The 22,102-nt window shown below is 42.2% G+C and overlaps 1 protein-coding gene across 2 annotated transcripts in view; it reads right to left on the reverse strand.

The window, feature by feature from the left end:
* Positions 1-22,102, reverse strand: part of TRERF1 (transcriptional regulating factor 1) — a 325,893-nt gene that overhangs the window by 287,680 nt on the left and 16,111 nt on the right. The window contains exon 1 of one of the 2 annotated variants that reach the window (XM_058432365.1): positions 2,850-2,932. The exons of the other annotated variant lie outside the window; for it this stretch is intronic. The gene's annotated coding sequence lies outside the window, so the exon portion shown is untranslated. Of the gene's footprint in view, positions 1-2,849; positions 2,933-22,102 lie in introns of those variants that run through there. 2 annotated transcript variants of the gene reach the window in all.

The raw sequence follows: 22,102 nt of genomic DNA on the forward strand, positions 1-22,102 counted from the left end.
TCTTCTTTCAGCCAGATCCCCAAAGGCAGACAGACTAGAAGAAATGTTGCAGAAGTGAATGAAATACACAAGTTTAAACTCAGATATAAATCATCAGAGGCTCAGTCTATTGACTCCAACTTCCCCTTTCTTTCATGGCACAAAAATTAGTCTTAAAGGTTTGCAAATGCTACTCACTGCTGTACTTGCCACAGAATATTCCATATTGAGGCTGACATTACCAACTCACTGTCACAAACTATTTGCTTTGAGCTGTTTCTCTAACAGTGGGGAGGGGTCACACTGAGTCATCTACACTTTCACTCAGTCCCCTGAGAACCCTCAGGAGATTCATTTGCTTGATGGCTGGGCAGGATTAGCAATGTAGGGATGGTGGCTTTAGAGTGGGAGCTTGGGCAGGTGGACCGTGTGCTCTTTGGGCCCAGGGCTGTATTAGGCTGAGGAGACTGAAGGAAGACGCTGAACTCAGACTGGTTGAATGGAGCCCAGTCAGGTCAATTTACTATACAGAACCCAGATGTCGTGCCCTAGTGATATTGATGGAGCTCTGTGTTCTCACTCATTCACTTCCTGATTCTGCCTGGGCTGGTGAAGTGCATCGTGATGGGTAGGGCTGGAAGGGTCCCTGCTCTGGGGCCACCTGTGTTTTGCTGCTTCTTAATAAGATCTGGAAAGTTGCCTCACTTTTCCACTATGTTCCTTCCAATCACCAGCCTTGTGGGGAGGGTTGGGGAAATAAAATAGGAGCATCCTTTATGCCATGATTAAGGGGTGCTAAATAAAGCCCCCTCTCTGAAAAAACCTGCCATATGGCTCAAGATACCTCCAGGACAACCTCCTTTGAGGCAAGGCATTGAAAGCAGCTGCTTAAAACCAAATGAAGCTGGGTACAATGGCACATGCCTCTAGTCCTAGCTACTCAGGAGGTTGAGGTGGGAGAATCACTTGAGTCCAGGAGTTCAAAGCTGTAGTGCTCTGATTGAACCTGCCAACAACCACTACTCTCTAGCCTAGGCAACATAGTGAGACCCCATCTCTAAAAAAAAAAAAAGGGCAAATGAGGTTTGGGTAATCTTACCTATACACCTATTCTCTGCCATTACCACTTTATCAATTTGATTTATCAGACTTGCCCAGTGAAACATCTGAACTCTGGAAAAGCTCTAGACTGTATACTTTTACTGCAACCTCAGGCCCCAGATTTCAACCTTGAAAATTCTGCATATTTCTGCCAATGATAATTTCAACTGTTGTACTGGAACTTTGTGTAGAAAGTATCAAAATATGATGATATCAAAATGAAACAGTTCATGATTTACAGCCCATGCTTTACAGCCCACATTCCTTGGCTGGTTCAGAAGCCGCATTCTTTTTACTGTAAGAAAGCAAAAGTCAAACCAAAATTGGTGGGGGGGTGGGGGGAGGGTGCATATTTAAAAACTGTGACCTCTCAGTGAGCTAAACCAGGAGAGAAAAGTGAGAAGGACATAAAGACTTCAGGGTAGGCCAGGTGCGGTGGCTCACACCTGTAATACCAGCACTCTGGGAGGCCAAGGCAGGCAGATTACTTGAGCTCAGGAACTTGAGACCAGCCCGGGCAACATGGTGAAATCCCATCTCTACCAAAAATACAACAAAATTAGCAGAGCATGGTGGTGCACACCTATAGTTCCAGCTACTCAGGAGGCTGAGATCAGAGGATCACTTGAGCCTGGGAGGCAAAGGTTGCAGTGAGTCAAGATTGTGCCACTGCATTACAGCCTGGGTGGCAGAGTGAGACCCCATTTCAAAAAAAAAAAAAAGCAGATTATATGGTGTAAGTTCGTGTCTTTGTATGTGTGCCCACCTCCCTGTTCCCACTCCCCCTTTTTTTCCACCTCCCATCCCCCAACCCCTGTGTCCTAGGCAGGCCTGGCTTTCTGAATTCACTTTCACTCCAGCCAGCCATTGTGATTGGTAGCCTGATCTATGGAGTGCAGGTGCATCCTAGTCTGACCTCCAGCCATGCGTTAAGCCAAGTGGGACAGGCTCTGCCCCAGCAGGGGTGGAAGATGGCATTTTGGAGGGTAAGTTCAAAACAGAAGAGTAATGGCAAGCCCACTCGACAACCATACCACATACTTCAATCTAGCTTTGTAATGAAGCCAACATTTTAATCTCCAAAAATGTAAAAATATAAAATAAAAATAATTTCTAAAAAGAATCCTAAGAATCCAAATAGGGGAGGAGACATACCCCTCTATACTGCCCCCCCTCTGCATCTAGAGTCGCTTTCGGTTCCATCTACCAGTTTTCTGGAGTTCCCTGCCAGAGGCTGGGGATTGTGGGGAGAGATCCTTAGGGTATTCCTTTTTCTTTTTATTTTTTAAAGACTTGTGATCTCACTATGTTGCCCAGTGTTCTCAAACTCCCGGACTCAAGGAATCATCCCACTTCAGCCTGCTGAGTAGCTGGGACTAGAGGCACGCACCACCACGCCAGGCTCCCTAGGGTGTTTCTGACTCAGCCTTTACCGACAGCCTTGCCCAGGCTATGGAACTATTCATCTGTGCATGCATATGAGCTGCATCCCCACTCCTCTACACTCTCGAAAAAGAGCACCCTCCACATCTCCCACAACAGCGAATATATGAATTCTTGACACCAATTAAACAAGTGTTTCTGTGTCAGACACCAAGAAGGGTACTGAGGTTACAGAAATAAAAGACAATCCATGAATTTTTTGGATGATCTCACAAACAAGTCACGTAAATGACTATTACACTATGTATTAGTCCATTCTCACACTGTTGTAAAGATACAACCCAAGACTGGGTAACTTATAAAGGAAAGAGGTTTAATTGACTCACAGTTCTGCATGGCTGGGGAAGCCTCAGGAAACCTACAATCACAGCGGAAGGGGAAGCAAGGCACTTTCTTCACAAGTTAGCAGGACAGAGAACAAGCAAGAGCAGGAAAAACTGCCTCGTTATACCGTCGGATCTCATGAGAACTCACTCACTATCACGAGAACATCATAGGGGAACCACCCCCGTGATCCAATCAACTTCCTCCCTCAACACATGGGGATTACAATTCGAGATGTGATCTGGCTGGGGGACACAGAGCCAAACTATATCACACTATATGCTGAATTCTAGAATAGAGGTGCAATGGGTCATGAGCACATAGAAGAGGAATTGTTTGACTCTATCAAACGTCATATATAATGCTTTGGCTGCAAAGAACAGAGTGCCCGATTACAGTGGCCTAAGTAGTAAAGGTATTTGCTATCTTATATATAAGAAGTATGGAGCTGAGACGTCCAGGGTTAGTCTAGAATGCCATTAAGAACAAGACTCCTTTTGTCCTGTGCATGAGGGGAGAATCATTTTACTTTAAATCTCTTTATTTAAATAATTTTATTTTAAATCTTCTTCATTGTGAATTTAATATGAGCATTTCATGCTCATATTCATCATTTCTGATTCAGCAGTTCTGAATTTTTTCAGTAGATAAAATACATTTCAGGGTTTTAAAAATGTGATTAACTTACTCCGGCCAAATATGTTTACTTATCCTACACACGTGACGCAGTACCTTTCAGTTCTGCAGCCATGACTGTACATTCCTTGATTGTACCAAGAGTTTCTGAGTTTACCTTTATAACAACCGTTTTAGAGTCCAGAGGTAATTTCTCTCCAGCTCTAATAAAAATGACAAACTAGGTCAACTTCATTTGTCTTTGAAGTATGTTAGGAAGAAAAGGCAAGGTTGCAATTTTTTAAACTGTATTTATCTGTTCGATTACACTAGAGTAATACATCTGTGTTCTAGAAGGTGTGGGCAATAAAGGAGGTTATGCAAGTTGGAAGTACGAAGAAGGACAAAGGGGGCCTCCTGGAGTTGTGCAGTGTGCAACCTATGAGGCCATATGTGACAACCTTATTCTAAACACAGAGCACAGAAATAAGAATACCCCATGACTCTACCTCCCAACAACAATATTAACATTTTGCTAAATTCAGCCCTTCTTCTAGGTATATAGTATGTTAAAATGATATTATAAAGTATACCTGCTTTATAACCTCTTTCACTTATAATTCATTATAAACATTTTAAATACTTAAGCATTCTTAAAAATATCATTCTCAACGGCACCATGTTTTATTGTTTTGTTTTGTTTGTTTGAGAACAGAGTCTCACTCTGTTACCCAAGCTGCAGTGCAGTGGCGCCATCTCAGCTCACTGCAACCTCTGCCTCCCCGGTTCAAGCGATTCTCATGCCTCAGCATCCTGAGTAGCTGGGACTACAGGTGCATGCCACCACGCCCGGCTAGTTTTTGTATTTTTTTGTAGAGACGGGGTTTCACCCTGTTGGCCAGGCTGGTCTCAAATTCCTGGCCTCAAATGATCCACCCACCTCAGCCTCCTGAAGTGCTGAGATTACAGGCATGAGCCACTGCACCTGGCCTATTGTTTCATCTAACAAACACTTATATGGTATTTTTATGTGGGCCAATATTTTAAGCTCATTAAAAATATTAACTCGGCCAGGCACAGTGGCTCACCCCTATAATCCCAGCACTTTGGGAGGCTGAGATGAATGGATTGCTTGAGCCCAGGCATTCGAGACCAGCCAGGGCAGCATGGTGAAACCCCATCTCTACAAAAAATACCAAGATTGGCCAGGCATGGTGGCATATGCCTGTAGCCCAGCTACTTGAGAGGCTGAGGTGAGAGGATCATCTGAGCCCAGGAAATTGAGGCTGCAGTGAGCCATGCTCATGCCACTGCAGTCCAGCCTAGGCTACAGAGTGAGACCTCATCTCTAAAATAATAATAATAATTAACTCACGTGATCCTGCAGAGATATCTTTGTTTCCCCCTCCAGATGCCTCTATCCCCTCCCACCCTGCTCTGTGCCCCGGGATGCTGATCTGAATAGACGGCATCAACAGGCTCTGTGACCTCTCTCTTCCTCGGGTTTGCGCAGTGAGAGCTGTGGTAGATTGGATTATCATTCCCAACTCTAATCTCTCCCTGTGTTAGGATTTTCCATGTAAGTATATGGAATATAAATATCTATTCCATTTATTTTAGGATCAGTCACATGACACGCTTTGGCCAATGGGATGTTTGTAGACACCCAGAGCGGAGGACTGGAATGGAGTTTCTTTGGGTTGGCCTCTTGGCCACTCTCTCCAAAATGAGAGGCCCATGAAGCAGACCTGAATCTGACCCAAAGCCTGAAGCAGAGCAGGCCCAGTCAACTCAGAAGGAAGAAAAACAAATGTTTGTAGTTTGTAGCCACTGAGGTTTGTGGGTTGTTTGCATATACCATTATTGCAATCAGGGAGTGTAATTACAGGTATCTCAGGAGACAGGAGACTGGACGGTAAGGTCAAGGTATGTATGAAGGGTCACAGGGCTGCTGGGTCCTTTCTTCAAAGTCACAGCTTCTCCTCTCCACGTCTTTCCACACCTCTCTCTCTCCAGGTTCCAATGACTACTCAACTGCTCCCTAGGACACCCTGCTGTTGCCTCAATAGAATCTCTTGATTAGATTATACTTGAATTACCCAGTTTGAGAGTGTCTTCTGTTTCCTGCCTAAACTCTGAATGACAAAAAAAAAAAAAATCCTCATAATCATCTTGTTATATAGGTACTATTATCCCATTTTACCAACAACAAAATTGAAAATCAGAGAGGTTAAGTAACTTGTACAAGGTCACACAGCTAGTAAGTGGCAGAACTGAGATTTGAACCCAGGCAGGCTGGGATCATGCTCACTTCACTATGCCACTGTGGATCCATCTAATGGTCCTGTTATAATTCCCTTTTCCACCTCACTATGGCTACACATTTAGGTGGTATTTATAAGCCTGTTATTACAAACATTGTTTTGTTTGCTTGTTTTTCTATTATAAATGCTTCTGTGATAAGAAATGTCTGCATAAATATTTGCTCATATTCAGGGTTAGGAAATTTTCTAAAACTGAAATAGTTGGATTAAAGAATAGGAATTTCTCTGTTCCCTAATCCATTTTTTCTTTCTTTTAAAAATTATTTCCTTTTGACTATAAAACTGATCAGGTACAATTAAAAAATTCAAGCATTACAGAAGTAAATATCACAGGACACAAACATCCCTGTAATTCTATAGCCTCAAAAAAACCATTGACCAAGATTTGGAAAGTTCTCCTTAGTAGCAATTAATAGTAATTGTTATTTCTTTTTGTTCGTTTTGAGACAAGATCTCACTCTGTCACCCAGGCTGGAGTGCAGTGGTGCAATTGCAGCTCACTGCAGCTTCTACCTCTGGGTTCAAGCGATCCTCCCACCTCAGCTTCCCGTGTAGCTGGGACAACAGGTCCCCACACCATGCCCTGCTAATTTTTGTATTTGTTGTAGAGACAGGGTTTTTACATGTTGCCCAGGCTGGTGTAATTGTTCATTTTTATTATTAAAAAATGAGTAAATGAGTACTGTAGAAATGCATAAGAAAAATAAAAAAGAAAAAGATAATTTGTAATGCACAATTCATGCTGTATGTATGGGTATGTAAACAAACATAGGATCATACTGTGAAAACTGCTTAGCAATATGCTTTTTAACTTAGCAATATACACTGTCAGGAATATTTTTCATGTCACTAAATATTCTTCTACAACATCAACTGCATAGTATTCTTCTATAACTGCCTCCTGTTCAATGGAAGCAATATACAGTCATGTGTCACTTAGCGATGTGGATACATTCTGAGAAATGTGTTGTTAGGAGATTTTGTCATTGCGTGAACATCAGAGCGTTCTTCTGCGAACGTAGACAGCATAGCCTACCTCATACCTCGGCTATATGATATGGCATAGCCTCTTGCTCCCAGACTACAAACCTGTACAGCATGTTACTCTACTGAATACTGCAGCCAATTGTAACACAATGCTATTTGTGTGCCTAAAACATCTAAACATAGAAAAGGTACAGTAAAAATATGGCATTATACTCTTATGGGATCAGTGTTATTATATATGTGGGCTGTCACTGACCCAAATGTTGGTATGCAGCACATAAGCAAACTATCATTTATTTTTATTATTTACGTATTTATTTATTTTTTGAGATAGAGTCTCGTTCTGTCGCTCAGGCTGGAGTGCAGTGGCGTGATCTTGGCTCACTGCAACCTCCGCCTCCTGGGTTCAAGCAATTCTCTGCCTCAGCCTCCCAAGTAGCTGGGATTAGAGGCGCCCACCACCATGCCTGGCTAATATTTGTATTTTTAGTAGAGACAGGGTTTCACCATGTTGGCCAGGCTGATCTCGAACTCCTGACCTCAAGTGATCCGCCCACCTTGGCCTCCCAAAGTGCTGAGATTACAGGTTTGAGCAACCACGCCCGGCCAGCCGATAAGAAGTTTTTAAAATTGTCTTCATATATTCAGCAAAGGTCTTTCCCACATTGACATATCTATTGTACTTTTTACAAATGGATTTTTCATGAAGTCAAATTTAATGTTTTTTTCCTTACAGTGTTTGCCTTTTGTGTTATATTTAGAAACATTTTCTTCACCAGAAGATCACATAAACATTCATTGGTACTTGTTCTTTTGTAGCTTCATGTTTTACACTAAAAGTTGTAAGCCATTTGAAATTTTATGTGCATTCTAATGATCAGCCAGTTCACCCAATATCATTTACTTAATAAACATTTCCCTAATTGACCTGAACCACATTCATACTACACCAAATTTCTTATATACTTCGGGTTCCCTTTGTGGATTTTTCATTTTGTTCTATTGATTGATCCATTCTGTGCCAACATCTCACTGCTTAATTACTGTGGTTTAATAACTTTTAACTCCTGGTAGTAGAGTTTCCCTCCTTCATAATTGTTCTTTTTCAAAAATTGCTTTCACTTTTCTTGAGTGGGTGGTCTAGCAGATAAACTTTAGAATCATTTTGTCACATCCCAAGAAAAATCTTCTTGGAATTTAGGTTTTCAACCAGACTAATACTCCCTGTCTTTTCCTACTTTCAGAGTTTGCCTGAGGAGCACAAAAACCACTGCAGTGAGGCCGGGCGCGGTGGCTCACACCTGTAATCCCAGCACTTTGGGAGGCCAAGATGGGGGGATCACCTGAGGTCAGGAGTTCGTGACCAGCCTGGCTAACATGGTGAAACCCCGTCTCTACTAAAAATACAAAAATTAGCTGGGTGTGGTGGCAAGTGTCTGTAATCCCAACTACTCGGGGGGCTGAGGCAGCAGAATCGCTTGAACCTGGGGGGTGGAGGTTGCAGTGAGCCAAGATCGCACCATTGCACTCCAGCGTGGGCAACAAAAGCGAAACTCATCTCCAAAAAAAAAAAAAAAAAAAAAACCCACTGCAGTGAAGAGAGTCATGTTAATACACAGGGTTATTATTTTGTTAACACACAGTTAAAAATAGGAATGTGCCCAGTAGGGATTTTACCAGATAAAACAGTCCCACAAATCAAGAAACAACTAGTGAGTACCCATAAAGTGTCCTGCCATCTTGCCAGACTAAGAGGCTTTTCTGGATGTGGAACCTTTAGTACTAAAAGTGGGAAAGTCCCGGGCAAACCGGGATGCATTGATCACCCTAGCTGTCAGGTCTCCCCTTCAAACTTTAAAATGCTGATTCTAGGGTTCTATACACAGGAGAGAACAGGTTTGTGTTTATGAGTTTCCGGTTTGTGTTTATATATTTCCAGTCTAATAGTAGAAACATTGCTTATGAAATGAGGGAACGTGTCCACATTGAATTGTTCTATGAGGACTCGTGTTGCAACAGGCTCACCAAAGGGGAAGGTCGGTTTGAACTGATGACTCTAATGGAGGTGCCTGAACTAGACTCAAGCAACAGAAAGATTTGTATGGGATGGAATTCAAGATGGAGGACGAGCAGGAGGTAGGAATTAGAGTGCTGTTGCAAGGAAGAGATGGTTTAGCACTCAGCCCCCCACCTGGCACTATCTCTAGTATTGAACATAGGTTCAATTGAGTGAAATGCACTTGGTAACACAGAATTGGGACACGTGTGGAACAACTGTCTAGGGTCCCACATTCTGAAATTCACAAGAGTGAACAATTAGAAATGGGGAAAACCACCTAAGAGGCCCTCTCCTAAAACACTAAATAAAATTATGTGAAAGTTGTACACCAATATGTTTATCTTTTTCCTTTGGTTGCCAGAGTTTTAGAGCTAAATTTAGTGCAGAGGACAATCTCAAGAACCAGTTCCCATTTACTCCTTCCACTTCCTTTAATCAGGCATTGTTCTTTCATATCCTGAAATATCTTAGTTTGCATTGCTTGTAAAAAAATTACTGCCCAAAGGGTACATTATGGAAAAATTAGCAAATAAAGGCAAATGTAAAGATGAAAGTTAAAATCTCTGAGATTCCACTTAAATATAACCACTGTTAAATATTTTAGTGTTCCTTCCCACATACACATATCTGCCAACTTTTGCTTTCTGGATATCATACTGAATATGTGTTCTAACTTGCTTTTTTAACTTAATACTTCATGAAGATTTTTCCATTTCAATAAAATCTTCTATATCAGCACTCTTAGCTGTTGCATATTATTTCATTTCATGGCTGCATAATAATTTATTTGTCTAGTCTCCTACAAGAATAGGGGTTTTTCTAGGTCCAGTTTTGTTCTGAATTATGCAGTTGTCTGATCATTTCCTTGAGTAAAGTCCAAGAACTACAAGCCTTAAGTCAAAGTCTAAGTATATTTAGAGGTTAAGAGAGAGGTTCTAGGGGACCGATTGCCTAGGCTCAAATGCTTTATTTTCCAGCTCTGTAGCCGTGGGTATCTTCTTTTATCCTTCCAGCCCTTGTTTGGTTTTGTTGTTGTTGTTGTGTTGTTTTGTTTTGTTTGAGACAGGGTCTGGATCCATCACCAAGGCTGGAGTGCACTGGCACGATCATGGCTCACTGCAGCCTTGACCTCCTGGGCTCAAGTGATCCTCCTACCTCAGCCTCCTGAGTAGCTGGGACTACAGGCATGCACAACCATGCCAGCTAAATTTTTGTATTTTTTGTAGAGATGGGGGTCTCTCTATGTTGGCCAGGCTGGTCTCAAACTCCTGGCCTCAAGCAATCCTCTCACCTTGGCCTCGCAAAGTGCTGGGATTACAGTCATGAGCTACCACGCCTGGCTGCTGTCCTTGTTTTTCATCTGAAAATACACGTAATTGTACCTGCTGCATAGGATTTTTGTGAGGAATTAAATAAGATAATGTTCATGAAGCATTTAGCACAGTATCCAACCTAGAGTGAGCACTCGATAAATATTTTCTGTAATTACGTTGCTTTCTCCAGAAGGATTATATCAATTTTCATTCCTAGGGGCAAAGTCAGGTCCTTTGGGGGAGCTTATAGGATTTAACTCATATAAAAATTAAAAAGTAGCAATACATGCTGGTCTTTTGTCCACTAAGATGACAGTGCCAACTTACCTCCACTGGAGACAATTTCTCCAAGGACACAGGCTTGTCCTTCCACAAGTTTTTTATCCAGTCCCCCTAGTGGCCAAGAGGATGAACTTCCAAGATTAGTTCTCTAACCCTGTTAGAAAACTAACCTTGTTCTTTCGGGGTTAATTCACAAAAGGGAAATAAAGTAACCTCAATTTTTTTTTTTTTGAAAGACCCAAGTAATATCCTTCAAAATCTTCATAGGCTACTGCTTTCTAAATGTTGCTAGCTTTGTTTTCCAGATACCTACAGTTTGCTCCCAGGGAAGGATTACAAATCTGGCTAAAGCAGTGGTTCAATCTTTTTCAGAATACTGAGACTCAATCTTGCCTGAGCCTCAGTATCCTGAAAAACAGAGATTCTCCAGAGATTCTGATTTAACTGGACAGTAGTGTGCCTGAGCATCAGATTTTTAAAAGCTCCCCAGGAGATGCCAGGGGTCAGCTGAGGCTGAGAACCACTAGGCTAAAGAAAATGGTCATCAGCCAGGCTCAGTGGCTCACGCCTGTAATCCCAGCACTTTGGAGGATCGAGGCAGGTGGATCGCCTGAGACCAGTCTGGGCAACATGGCAAAACCCCGTCTCTACAAAAAATGCAAAAATTAGGCAGTCTCATTAACTGGCCTCAAAAAAAAAAAAAGTTAAAAAGTTGAATAAAATTTAGGCCGGGCGTGGTGGCTCACACCTGTAATCCCAACACTTTGAGAGGCTGAGGCGGGCAGATCACGAGGTCAGGAGATTGAGACCATCCTGGCTAACATGGTGAAACCCCGTCTCTACTAAAAATATATATATATAAAAAAAAATTAGCCAGGCATGGGGGCGGGCGCCCGTAGTCCCAGCTACTCGGGAGGCTGAGGCAGGAGAATGGCGTGAACCTGGGAGGTGGAGCTTGCAGTGAGCCGAGATTGCACCACTGCACTCCAGCCTGGGCAACAGAGCAAGACTCCGTCTCAAAAAAAAAAAAAAAGTAAAATAAAATTTAAAGAAAAGAAAATGGGCAGGGATGTCCTCAAATTCATTTTAACCTGTTTTCCATCCAATCCTCAATCAGACAGGCTTGGGAGAAGTTTCTTCCTCTCTCAGGTACCTCTTTCTCTGCTCTTAGGAGGGGTCCAAAAAAATGAACAACCAGCGTAAGTAATCCCCATGTGTCTGCTATTCTAGTTGCCACTGACCATCTAGAAATAAAGTATGAACCACAAATGTGAGCTACAGATGTAATTTTAAATTTTCTAGGAGTCAAATTTAAAAAGGTAAAGAGACGAGTGAAATGCATTTTAACAATATACTTAATTTAACCCAAACATATCCAAAACAATATGTTCCACTGTGTAATTAATATGAAACATTATGAGCTACTTTATGTTTCTTTTTTATAGTAAGTCTTTTAGATATCTGGTGTGTATTTTACACTCACAGTTCATAAGGATCCATGAAACACCTATTACAGGCCAGGTGCAGTGGCTCACACCTGTAATCCCAGCACTTTGGGAGGCCAAGGCGGGCAGATTATTTGAGGTTAGGAGATCAAGACCAGCCTAGCCAACACGGTGAAACCCCATCTCTACTAAAAATACAAAAATTAACTGGGCATGGTAGTGGGCGCTTGTAGTCCCAGTTACTCAGGAGGCTGAGGCGGGAGAATCACTTGAACGCCACAGAGGCAGAGGTTGCAATGAGCCAAGATTGAGCCAAGATTGAGCCAATGCACTCCAGCCTGGACGACAGAGACTCTGTCTCAAAAAAAAAGAAAAAAAAAGGAAGAAACACCTATTACACTGTGGGTAATTAGTACACTCTCAGCAATTGTTCAGTTCCTTCTGTCTTAAGTGGAGGAGATGTACCAGGTCAGGGATATACCAGATCAGGTGTTAGGTGGAGTGAGTGAGAAGTGACTCCTAATTTTCCTCTAAAATGGCATCTTTCAACCATTTTAGCCCATGTTGCGTTTTGCTCCCTTCCTTTTTTTTTTTTTTTTTTTTTTTTTTTGAGGTAAGGTCTGGCTCTGTCGCCCAACCTGGAGCGGCACGATCTCAGCTCACTGCAGCCTCTGCCTCCCAGGCTCAAGTGATCCTCCCACCTCAGCTCCATGAGTAGCTGGGACTACAGGCATGTGCCACCACACTCGGCTAATTTTTGTAGAGATGAGATTTCGCCATGTTGCCCAGGCTGGTCTCAAACTCCTGGCCTCAAGAAATCAGCCCACCTTGGCCTCCCAAAGTGCTGGGATTACAGGCGTGAGCCACCATGTCTGGTCTTCCTTTTTCTTTCTATTACAAATCCTCCTCTAAAACGTCTTCCTCATTTTGAGGCTTCTGTCTAAACCTTGGATGAGCCTTGCATTAATTAAAGGTTTTTAAATTAAAAATAATTTCTTTCTCATTACAAAAACTATATGTGCTTCTTAGACAAAAATCAGAAAATATAGAAAAGCGGAAAGAAGAACCACCAGATTCTCACCATCTGCAGGACAATCAGTCTAACACCTACGATATATCCTCACAGCAGCTGTTTTCATCCTGGCTGCTCATCAAGATCATCTGGGAGTTTAAAGCTATATGGTGCCAGTCTCTACCCACAGAGACTAGGATTAAATTGATCTGGGTACCACCTGGACATGAGGATTATTTTTTCCATGCTCCCCAGGTGAATTCTAATGAGCAACCAAGACAAGAACCAGTGTTCTAGAGCAGTGATCCTTACACTTTAATGTGCACACCAATCACGTGGAGATCTTGTCAAAATGCAGATTCTCAGTCAGTGGTCTGGAGTGGGGCTCCAGCTGCTACATTTCTATCAAGCTCCTTGGTAATGCTGGGGTAGCAGGTCTGCCAACCATACTTTTACTATTCCAGGCCCTTAGCTATACATAGACATACATACTTTTTCCCCCTAAAAATTAGATCCAATCATAGTCCTGTTTTACAACATGCTTTTTTAATTCAATGATCCATCATGACCTTCTTTGCCTGTTAAACAAAATGGACTTCTGCAAAACCAATTTGATTGGCTACACGAGATTCTATTTTAAAGACATACTGTAAGTTACTTAGTGCAGTGATGTGGAGATGGGGTTTGCAGCTGGTATAGAGTCTGGGAATTTCAGCAACCCCCTCCATTCTGGTTGCAGAGGTCAAATATGGGGGTCCCCGAGTAATTCTGATACACTATCCTTCGTTCCTCTTCTCAGACCTTGAGAACCACTGATCTATTAAGTTCCCATTTGGGGTAACTTCGATTTCCAAACATTTGTCATTACAAACATAGCAAAAAGAATTATTTTTTTGGAAAAAAAAAAAAGAGAAAAAAAAATCAGCCACACCAATCCTGTGAGGTAGGTGTTATCACTGTAATCATTTTACAGATAAGTGGCTTCTAGAAATCTGTAATTTTTAAAAATTTACCCATGAGGTTCTGCCAATCATCTAGATTGGGAATCACTGAAATTCTTTTAGGAAGATCATGGTGTTTCCTGGATAAAGCCAAGCTCAGAGTGCTGGGTACACCAACAGTCTCTGTGCTGAGGAGCAAGTTCAGAGCCACGTGTCTTCTTTTTCTTTCTTTCTTTTTTTTTTTTTTTTTTTTTGAGACAGCGTTTCACTCTTGTCACCCAGGTTGGAATGCAGTGGTGCAGTCTTGGCTCACTGCAACCTCCGCCTCCCGGGTTCATGCGATTCCTCTGCCTCAGCCTCCCAAGTAGCTGAGACTACAGGCACAAGCCACCACGCCTGGCAAATTTTTCATATTTTTAGTAGAGATGGAGTTTCACCATGTTGGCCAGGCTGGTCTTGAACTCCTGACCTCAGGTGATCTGCCCACCAAGTGCTGGGATTACAGGTGTGAGCCACCACACCCAGCCCAGAGCCATGGATCTTCTGTGTCCACTGGTGAATGGATCAGGGGTGGAAAACCAATGCAGGGTCAGCCAATGAGTGGCCCAGCCAGCAGCAGCCCGTGAGGGGCTCCACTGTAAAAACTCCTGTTCACCAAAGAAGAGGCAGTGCCATGAGGTCATAGAAGCCATTGAGAACCAGAACTCTTGATAAGTAGAAGCTTGGAGAGAACAGAAGCCATGAGGCAAAGAAAAGAAGGGTTAGATGTGAGCTGGTAGTGACAAAAGTGTGAGAATCAGAGGCAGAAGGAGGCTGTGTCACAGTCATGTCAAAAGGTAGACAATCTCCTGCTGAGAGGGGGACAAGTTACTGTCCCCAGAGCTCTGTATCCTGGGCCCCACTTCTGGTTCCCCAGCCATGCTGTAGCTGCAATGAGGCCCAGCTGGGCAGCCACTCTGGGTGCCGACAGTGCCCTGATTCCCCCAATTACCATGTGGGTTCTTCACAATAATTATATAACCCACCCTCCCACTGGGGGAAGAGAACTATTTGAGATAAACCAAAGAAAGCCATTTACTACAAGCAAAAGAGCTTAGCACATACTTTAAGTAATTTGATTTATTTATTAAACTTTATGAATAAAGGATTTAAAATTTGATTGCAATGGGAAGAAGTGTGGAAGAGGATGGGAAAACATAGGGTAACTGAAGAAAGTGAAGACTAGGGGGTCCCTGGGGTAGGAAGAGAGAGGAAAGACATTGCAAAGAGGGCAAAATGAGGGAGAAGAAGGGGGCAAACTTCTTTATCCACAACCAGTCCAGGCAGTTCCAGCCAGAGACAGAACCCAACTGGAGGCTAGTGTCAGAGGGCAGAGCAGCTGAGCAGCATAGGGTTGTCCAGGAGAAGATGCTGAGAGGTGGCGTGATGCTCAGAGCATGTTTGATGGTGCAGGGAGCAGGTGAGTCCCCCGAGGGGGCCTTGCTCTGTTGATGACTAATCAGAAGTAACAACAAGATTTGCTGACTTGGAGTTCACTCTCCATTCACAACCAGAATAAAGACCCTCGTCTACTTTCAGAGGACAGAGCTTGCACATCCAAGAAGTTCCTACCACTTCTCCTAAGACAAAAGATGTGGACGTGAGAACAGGAGACTAAGGGATCAGCATCTTCCTGCTAACTATGGGGTGGATCGGTTTAGGCAAGTCCCCAGCTGCTATCAAACTCCCAGACAGGCCTGACCCTTACCAGTCTCTCTCCATGAGCAGGAGCTTTATTCACTTATTTAGTGACAGAAGTATCAGTCCCAGAAGACATATAGAATAATAATAACACCAACAATAACAATCCCTTATAGGTCCTTACTTATGGGCCTGACATCCTGTCAGGAGACTTTTACCCAATATCTCACTTCATGTTCACATCAGCCTTCTGAGTGAGTTAAGTTTGATGACTGTCCTCACTTTCCAGAGAAGCTGAGGCTCAGGGAGGTTCATTAATTTGACCAACTGATAGAGCTAATTAGAGCAGAAATGGGATCCACACTAGATCTGTCTAATCCAGAGTCTATGCTCTTCGTCACTTGAGCTATACTGACTCCCTCATCAATTATGACAGTTAAAAGGGAATAGGGAGGTGGTCTAAGCTCCAAGCCCACCTAAAATATGAAGGTATCTTCAAAACCTCCCCATTTCACTGTACACTTGGAGAATTGTAAGAGTCATCCCATTTGGCCACTGTCTGATGATGAAATCAAGCCTTGGGAAGCAGCAACTTCCACTTGTAGACATAATCAGAAGTCTCTCATTTATAATACACTGAACTTTTTCTAGAACCTTCCACCTCAGTGTTTCCCCAGGTAGTAGATAAACTGTGAAAAGCCAGGTCTTGAGTTAGCCAAATCAAGCTGATGCAATGAATCAAACACCACCTTCATCAAAGAAAAGGGATCAGAAAATCACTAAACCAACACAGCACTTTGCTGTTTGTCAGCAAGCGGCAACCCCAGACCTTGTTCCAGTGGCCCAGAGACAGCCTCACATATTTCCTCTGGGAAAGCTTCTACAGGACTCCTGAGGAGACTACAGAATTGTGAGGCCAAGTCTGAGAGCTTTGGAGAAAGGAGTAGAAGAAATTCCTTTTACTTTGTCCTTTTTTATCAGGCCTGTCTTGTGGTTGGCTGAAGAAAAACAGTCTGTTGAACTAAATTCTTGTCCAAACAACACAATTAACTTCCTCCTCCTCCTTTTCCTTTCCCTTCTCCTCCTTTTCCGGCTGCCTGAAGCTTCGAGAAAGTAAATTTTGTGTCTTTCATTTGATACTACCTCTGTAGTTGCTGAGACCACAGCTTGCAGAGGGGACTTACAAGTAGGCATCACCCTATAAACTATTATTTGATTTGAAGGAGGGTAGAGGGTCAGTCTGTTCAGGTACTGGACACTATAATTTTTTAAATTACTCACCAGATAGTTCCAATGCTGTTAAACTGTTCAAAAGTATAAGAGAGAAAGCAAGCTTTTAGATTATTTTTTTACAAAAGCAATATGACACTGATACTAAAACCTGAAAAATACAGCATTGAATAGAAAAATGCAGGCAAATTTCTCTCATGAATATGGATTTTAAAAATCTGTAGGGGAGGCCAGGCGCAGTGGCTCACACTTGTAATCCCAGCACTTTGGGAGGCCAAGGTGGGTGGACCACCTGGGGTCAGGAGTTCAAGACTAGCCTGGCCAACATGGTGAAACCCCGCCTCTACTAAAAATACAAAAATTAGCTGGGCGTGGTGGCAGGCACCTGTAATCCCAGCTACTCGGGAGGCTGAGGCAGGAGAATTGCTTGAACCTGGGAGGTGGAGGTTGCAGTGAGCCGAGATCGCACCACTGCACTCCAGCCTGGGCAACAGATCAAGACTCCGTCTCAAAAAAAAAAAAAAAAATCTGTAGGGGACCAAAAGGTATTTGGAAAAATTATACTTCTGACACAAACCTTTTAATAAAAAAGAGGGATATTTCCTTAACACAATAAATAAATGTATGCAATCAGATCCAAACCAGCAGCATGCTTAATGGTGAAATACTGAAAGAATCCCAGTAAATCCAGGAAAAAGACAAGGATGCCCATATCACTACTATTTCACATTGTAGTGAAGGTATAAGCCAATACTATTTCAGAAGGAAAATAAATATTAAAATACATATTAAGGTATAAAAGTAAGGGAAGGAAAATTTTCATTATTTGCAGTTGTTATGGTATTGTGTACTTTGAAAACTTAAGAGTAAGCAAATGCACTTCAGTATCTAATTGCAAAATAAATATACAAATGAATAGCTGTGCTATAAGTAAATGACTCAGACCTAAGAAAAGAGAATCCTAAGGTGGCAGTGGAGAAAGATAGAAATCAAATCTATTTACATGACAGAATCTCCCAAAAGGCTCAGGAATGGATGGAACAACTTATCTTTGGAAATGAAAGAGAGACAAAACAAAGAGAACTGATGGAAATACCATTTAAGAAGCAATTAGAGGCCTGGCATAGTGGCTCACACCTGTAATCGCAGCACTCTGGGAGGCAGAGGTGGAAGGATCACTTGAGGCCAGTAATTCAAGACCAGGCTGGGCAACATAGTGAGACCTTGTCTCTACAAAAAAAAAAAAAAAAATAGCGCACACCTGTAGTCCTAGCTACTCGGGAGGTGGAGGTAGAAGAATTGCTTTGAGCCCAGGAGTTCAAGGTTACGGTGGGTTATGATTGTGACACTGCACTCCAGCCTGGGCGATAGAGCACAACTCTGTATCTCTAGTTAATAAATAAATAAATAAATAAATAAATAAATAAATAAAAGCAATTAGAGCCTTAGATGCCCTCCCAACTCCCTGTCTCCCCACAGCAACAGATTGGTGGTTTATTGCCTAAAAAGGGTAAACTGGGGGTGGGGGTGAGGTAGATGTCTGGTCTGGAGGACACTAGGCACACTTGACACTACACAGAAAACAGGATGCCGGGCACGGTGGCTCATGCCTATAATCCCAGCACTTTGGGAGGCCAAGGCATGCAGATCACAAGGTCAGGAGTTCAAGACCAGCCTGACCAACATGGTGAAACCCCATGTCTACTAAAAATACAAAAAAATTAGCCAGGCGTGGTGGTGCATGCCTGTAATCCCAGCTACTCAGGAGGCTGAGGCAGGAGAATCACTTGAACCTGGGAGGCAGAGGTTGCAGTGAGCTGAGATCGCACCACTGCACTCCAGGCTGGGCGAGAAAGCGAGACCCCATCTCACAATGGAAGGAAGGAAGGAAGGAAGGAAGGAAGGAAGGAAGGAAGGAAGGAAGGAGGGGAAGGAAGGAAGGAGGAAGGAAGGAAGGAAGGAAGGAAGGAGGAGGAGGAAGGGAGGAAGGAAGGAGGAGGAGGGGAGGAGGAGGAGGAAGGAAGGAAGAAAGAGAGAAAAAAAAAAAAAAAAAAAAAAAAAAAAAAAAAAAAAAAAAGAAAGAAAGAAAGAAAGAAAGAAAGAAAGAAAGAAAGAAAGAAAAGAAAGAAAGAAAAAACAGGATTAGGTGTAAGCACTAGAGGCAGAAACTCTTGCCTTCTACTGCCTCTACAGAAGAAGAACACTGGCAACCTGGCTTGCACCCTTCCAGACAGAGATGGGAAAGGACACATCTGGGGAATCTGATCAGCTGACAAGTAAAGACATAAAGGTATAGACCTCAAGCGTTCCTCCAATGAAACCATCCAAACGGAACACCCTATAAATCCTTCCTTGCATTGTCAAAGCTTCCAATCAGCTTAAATAGGAGCAAACTACCAAGGATCACCTGAGGCATCTGAGGAAAACTTCTAACATGAATCACTAGAAACTAAAATGTACAAATAGAAAAAAGAAACTTGGGGAAAATGAATTATGCAATTACACAAGGAGAAGAAAACTAAAACAAAACAAATCTTTTCATTAATATGAATATTAGGATTCTCCAGAGAAACAGGAACAATAAGGTAAATGGATGGATGGATGGATAGATAGATAGATAGATAGATAGACAGACAGACAGACAGACAAATAGGTATTTACCTGGTTGGTCCTGCTAGTAGCAATAAATAAATAAATAATAAATAGATGTAGATATATAAAGGGGAGATTATTATAAGGAATTGGCTCACACGATTATGGAGGCTAAGAAGCTCCACAAATCTGCAGTCTAAAAGCCTGAGAACCAATAGGCTGATGATGTAAGTTCCAGTCCATGTCCAAAGACAGAAGCCCAATGTCCCAGCTCAAACACCACAAGGTAGAGAAAGCAAATTCTCCCTTGCTCAGCCTTTTTGTTCTATTCAAATTGAATACCACAGATTGAATCAGGCTTGCTCACATTGGTGAGGGCAATTTGTTTTACTCAGTCTACTGATGCAAATGTTAATCTCATCCAGAAACCCCCTCGCCACCCTGCCTGCAGATAACCCAGAATAATGTTTAACCAAATATCTGGGTACCCTATGGGCCCAGTCAAGTTGACACATCACATTAACTATCACAATATCCTTAGAAAAGTTAAAAGCAATTGCAATATCATATCCATAAACTAAGTATAGAATGATACAAAGAAAATATATTCACAGGGAAAAGAATGAGAGAGGGCCCTTGGAAATTAATGACATGATAGCAGAGATTATTTTTAATATACAGAAAGTTTGGAAGATGATGTTGAGGAAATCTCTAAGTATGTAGAGTTCAAACACAAAGAGGTAGAGAATAGGAATGAAAAGATAAGAAAATTAGAAGGCTAGTTCAGGTGGAACATGACCCAAATAGTAGGAGTCCCAGAAAGAATAAACAATGAACATGAAAGAAAGGAAACCGTTAAAGAAATAGCTCAAGGGAATTGCCCAGAAATGTATAGTATGAGTTTCCAAATTAAAAGTGTCCAGCACAAAGAATTAAAATAGACCTATACTAAGGTACATCATGCAGAGTTCACAATGGGGACAAAGAAAAATATCTTCCACATTTCTAGAGAGGAAGCCAAAGGACCCATATAAAAGATCAGGGACAAAAATGGCTTCTGACTTCTCAGCAGGAAGCTGGAAAGCAAAAAAGCAATGCCTTCAAAATTCTAGAGTAAAATGATTTTCAATCTAGAGAAACCATGTCCAGCCATTTTTCAAGTATGAGAGCAAAATAAAAACATTTTAGATGTGAGAAAATTTACCTCCCATGCACCCTTCCTTATGAAGCTATTGAAGGGTATGCTTTATCCAAACATAATAGTAAAGAAAACAAAACAAGGAAGACAGAATGTCCAGGAAACTGGAGCTCTATCACAGGCTGAGGGAATCCCAGGACACCATGACGGAAGACAAAGGGATACAAAATGTGCACCCATCATGGAGAGCGGCAAGCCCAGATTTTTTTTTCAGGGAGATAACATTGAGAAAATAATCAATCTTGCAAAGAGATTTATAAGCTAGCAAAGAGTTTGAGGTTGAGGCCGGGCGCCGTGGCTCACGCCTGTAATCCCAGCACTTTGGGAGACCGAGGCGGGCGGATCACGAGGTCAGGAGATTGAGACCATCCTGGATAACACGGTGAAACCCCGTCTCTACTAAAAAAAATACAAAAAAATAGCCGGGCGTGGTGGCAGGCCCCTGTAGTCCCAGGTACTCAGGAGGCTGAGGCAGGAGAATGGCGTGAACCCGGGAGGCGGAGTTTGCAGTGAGCCGAGATGGCGCCACTGCACTCCAGCCTGGGCGACAGAGCGAGACTCCGTATCAAAAAAAAAAAAAAAGAGTTTGAGGTTGAATGAATAATAATGACATTAAGAAAAAACAACTGAGGAAATGGAGGAAAAAAGTGACAATTATTAACTCCAGGGAAAACAAATACTAAATACTAAAATGCATTAAAAATCTACCTTATTTGTAACAATTTGGTGCTGGTTCAGAAATATAGACAATTGTAACAGATTAAAGAATTCAGGAAAAGTCTCATATACAAATGAGGATTTAAAGTGTGATACGAGCGGCACTTCAAATCAGTGGGGAAAAGCAGAGGTTTTCTTTTTTTTTCTTTTTTTTTGAGACTGCGTCTGGCTCTGTCGCCCAGGCTGGAGTGCAGTGGTGCAATCTCGGCTCACTGCAAGCGCTGCCTCCCGTGTTCACGCCATTCTCCTGCCTCAGCCTCCCGAGTAGCTGGGACTACAGGCGCCCGCCACCACGCCCGGCTAATTTTTTGTATTTTTAGTAGAGACGGGGTTTCGCCGTCGTAGCCAGGATGGTCTCGATCTCCTGACCTCATGATCCGCCCGCCTCAGCCTCCCACAGTCCTGGGATTACAGGCGTGAGCCACCGCGCCCGGCCCAGAGGTTTTCAACAAATCATGTTGGCTAGTCATTTCAGGGGGAAAAAAGTATTTCTTACTCTTTATTCACACAGACACAAAAATTCCAGATGAATTTAAATAGAGGAAATAAATCCATAAAGGTACTAGAAGGTAAACAGCATATAAACTTGTAAGAAAGATCTTTCTATATGAAATACAACATTTAGTATCAAAAAGGAAAATATTGGTAACTTTGACAATGTAAAAATGTAAAGCATTTCTTCAGGGGAAAAATCATTAAAAAGTCAAAAGATAAACAAATCAGGGATAATATCCACCACATATATAATAGCCAAAGAGTTATTAAAAAAACAACTTATCTAAAGAGCATTAGCAAATCGGTAAGAAAAAGACCAACAGTTGACTTTGAAAAATGAAACTAGGGAATTTACTCATAGAAGA

Source organism: Hylobates moloch, unplaced genomic scaffold, assembly GCF_009828535.3.
Source record: "Hylobates moloch isolate HMO894 unplaced genomic scaffold, HMol_V3 SCAFFOLD_20, whole genome shotgun sequence".
Classification (NCBI taxonomy): Eukaryota; Metazoa; Chordata; class Mammalia; order Primates; family Hylobatidae; genus Hylobates; species Hylobates moloch.